General features: G+C 42.6%; 1 pseudogene; it reads right to left on the bottom strand.

Annotated features, from left to right (window-relative positions):
* Window positions 1–1,825: 1,825 nt before the first annotated feature.
* Window positions 1,826–3,137, bottom strand: LOC138304091 (high mobility group protein B2 pseudogene; annotated as a pseudogene).
* Window positions 3,138–3,938: the final 801 nt, after the last annotated feature.

The raw sequence follows: 3,938 nt of genomic DNA, 5'->3' as shown, positions 1-3,938 counted from the left end.
AAACGTTTTGTTTACATACAATAGTTTACAGACCCTCCAGAGATTTTCAGTGGTTTGCTACAGAATCACTCTCATTTCCTTTGTTCTGGTTTGTGAAGGCATGGCTACGTCATGTCCTCTCCTTGTGTTTGGACTGCCTTTAGAACAAGAACCAAGTACTTATTTCTATTTGCTGCTCCCATTTTTGGAGCTACTTTTTTTGTGCTCCAGCACTCCGTATGAGTGCATGTGTTTTCCCCTCTGCCCCAGTGTTTCTTCTAAACTCCCAACCGCCCACTCCCTGTTTCATAAGCTTTCAGTCGCCCACTCTTGTTTGTGTGGTGTCTGTGAATATTGCATTATGGTGTGTGTGTGTATGTGTGCACACATATTGACCTTACACTATTTGAGTGCTTTACAATAGCACCAGTTACATTATACAAGGGTGTGGGAGGTTAAGAGATGTGCCCAGAATCACAGGATATTGAACCAACGCAGAGACTTGTTGTTAACAAAACAATACAATACTTCTAGTCAACCTTTGTCAGCAGATGAATAAATTATTATCTTTATTTCTGAACTAAACCAAAACCACATGGGGACAATCTTGGGTAATTGAAATCATAGACTTCTAACATCCGTGCCCTCTCTACACAAGTTATCTCCCCCCAACCACAATAAAGCTTCTCTGTCTGTTTTTAGCCTGACTCCCTCATCTTGGTGCTTTTACTGCATTTTTTGTATACACTGAACAAACAACATTTAAGTTGTTTTAAGCTTCTTTGTTCATACACGTCATATAAAAAGTAAACAAAAGTCGGCAATCATTTCAAAGATTCACATTAAAACGAAAGCACATTGCTTGTAAGTGTGCAACTCCAACTAACTTTGAAGTTCATAACACACTGAGGTTTCAAGAATTATGCATGCGCTACTTCTATCATTTAATCAGTGAGACAAGCTGCTTCAAGCTATTCTGGTGGGTCTCAGTGCGACGTGGGATTCTTGGAATGTGTGCAGAGTAACTCCTAGAGCAATTGATCAGAAAACTGTAAAACAATATTTATGCATCTGTTTCAAGGAATTATCTTTGAAGCATTTTGAGCATTTGCGAAATGAGGCTTCATACCTCGTTCTTCTACCTCTAGGATAACGTGTTGCTAGGGATCCGGTTTCAGTTGCAGACTCCAGTTAATAGAGGCAGGCTGCTGGGACAGGCTGCACTGTTTGTTAACTCCAGAGCAAACAGCTGTACTTGGTAACATGATTTTCAAACCAAATGCAAGGTATGCTGCTTTAATAAAGAGAGGAAAGGGCAAGAAGGACAATGGACATAAACCAAAAATGTATCTGAGTAGTGTTAAATACATCGCTGAACTTGTGGATAAATAAATACATGCATAAATAAAATAATAATTTAAGGGGCTGACGTTTGGGGCTGACGTTTTTTTTCTAAGGGGGTCATTGCTCGCGCTGCCAAATTCTGGGGAACCACATGCCAAGATTGCCTGGTCCTCGCATTGCACTTTTAAAAACCAGTTTAAGTCAATTAAGTTAATTTCCCCTACTCCTACGCTTTTGTCCTACGCACAATAACCTGGTTTCTCTTTAACAACAAGCATTTTCAAAGCCTATCGGCCTCAACGGTGCCAGGGCTACTGACGTTTTCAATGTCTTTCAGCCATGTTGTACAGCAGCACTATATCACTTTTTTCCCTGACTTTAAGCCAGTTGAGCAGCAGCCGTGCTTTAGCATGGCTAAAAGACATTGAAAAAGTCTGGGCAGGTACAATAAGAGTTCTTCCTTCGGGTAGTAGCCTAGACTTTAGACTTCTCGCATAAACAGTTTATATTTGAATACATTTTTTATTATAAAAAGCATGTAAAAAACAATGCATCAACATGTAGTACGTGATGACCCAGCTTTATATTTAAACCGTTGAGCGTTCTCATATCGGTAAAGCGTTGGCACACATACCATAAGAATTTCCACGCCATTAATAGTTTTATGGCTAAATGCACTTTCCATTCTATTAACCCATGAATACATTACATAAGTCATTTATGGCCTCCGCATTCTCCATGATCGAGTATGATCATTTTCATCTTCCACTCTCCGTACTGAATGTCGTCGCTTGCCTGTCACTCGCCCATTCCCCTTCTCTGTTTTTTCTCTTTCCCTCTACGCTCTTCTATTCACACGAGGTGCGTCGGAAATTCCCAGTTAACAAACTGCCTTTCATCCAGTGCATGTTTACAGTACACGCCATTCTCCGTCTTTGGTATGACTGTCTGCATGCATCTTCTCGTCCTCCTCTTCTCCCATTACCTTATGCTGAGGCTCGCCCATTGCCACCACCTCTACTCCGTCATAATCCTCGGCTTCTTTCTCGTGCTCCCTCGCCTCCCTAAACTCCCCTACCTTCCCTTTTCTCGCCTCCCTCTTTTCTCCTTTTACCTCCCATTCTCCCTCTTCATCCATCGTCCTAGCCTCATTTGCAGGCCCCCCTCTCTGGCCCGGAGGCTCGTGGCCCGCCCCCCTCTTGTCTCTGTATGCTGCTACATCTTTGTCATATTTCTCCTTTAGTTTCGCTGCTCTTAGTTCGTACGGCAGCCTGGCTTCCGGTGTCTGCTCTGACCACTTCTGCCCCAGCTTCTTAGCCGTCTCCGGAAAAGACAAGCCCGGCCAGGCAGCTCTGATTTGAGGTCGATGCTCAGAAGCGAATAGAAAAAAGGCAGACATGGGTCTCTTGGGCGCTTCGGGGTCCTTCTTGTGCCGAGGCCTGCTCTCCCTCTCGGGGCAGATGTAGTACTGCATTTCGTGTCTATAACGGCACTTGTCCCAGTCAGCCAAGTCCTCGAACTTGGCCCTCTCCCGGGCACTAGTGATTTTCCATCGCTCGGTGCAGGCCCTGGTGAGCTCGGTCAGGCTGTACGGGGTGTCCGGGTGCCTCCTCCGAATCTCCGCTCGGCAGGCCTGCACGAAGAAAGCGAAGGGCGACATCTTACTGCGAGGCTTGTTGGTGTTGCCTTTGCCCATCGCCATAGCATTGCTATAAAGGGCAGCTCTGGACATCGTCACGGGCCCACAGCTGCTAACGAAGTCAAGCGCGCCAGACCGGGCTGTGTTGCTGCTTCTGCTTTAGGGAGGAGCTTGGTGTCAAGAGGAGGGAGAACGGTGTGCCTGCGGAGTATCTAGACGTATCAGATGATGTCAGCAGAAGCAGCATGGTTTGTCAGGTTTTAACTGGTTCTCAGAAATTTAAGTCAAGCTCCTTTGGGAGTAGGTTTGTCAGATAAAAAAGTGTAGGTATTTTGTCATCCCAAGTGGTTTACAAACTTCTTTTTTTACCTATTTAACTATCCAAAACAACAAAGCTTACAGGGAGTTTATAGTTAGGAAGTAGAATTATAAACAACATAGAAATCCATTTAAAAAAATGAAGTAGAATTAAAAACAATATAGAAATCCACTTAAAAAAACAAAGGTTACAGGTTTGTTAAATTTAGGCTCACATTTTAAACATTCCAAACCTTAGAATTTCAGCTGTTATAGTTAAAGTTGTTTCAAGTAAGTTTAACTTGTGCCCTAAGGTAACTAATTCGTGCCAGGCTATGTACAGTTTTCTCATCAATAATGTAACTGCAAATGTTACAGTAATATTATCGGTGATGTTATAAAAGATGTTATGAGTGCTGTAATATGTGGGGTAATTAGCAGTGCATGGCGAGGGAGTAAGTTATAGTTACCTTAGGGTGTGAGTTATAATTACTTATAATAACTTTAGCAGTTGAATCTGTGGTTTTGTATGTTTAAAACGTGAGCCTAACCATAGTATCCCTGCAACCATTTTGTATGTTTAAAAAAAATCTATTTTCTATGTAAAACGTCACTGTAACCTTTGTTGTTTTCAGCGAACTTCTGAGGCTTTTTTAACGTAAAGTAATATTAATCACTA

Source organism: Pleurodeles waltl, chromosome 7 (assembly GCF_031143425.1).
Source record: "Pleurodeles waltl isolate 20211129_DDA chromosome 7, aPleWal1.hap1.20221129, whole genome shotgun sequence".
Taxonomy (NCBI): domain Eukaryota; kingdom Metazoa; phylum Chordata; class Amphibia; order Caudata; family Salamandridae; genus Pleurodeles; species Pleurodeles waltl.
The sequence above is the reverse complement of the archived record's forward strand: the minus strand, read 5'-3'. Positions and strand labels throughout refer to the sequence as shown.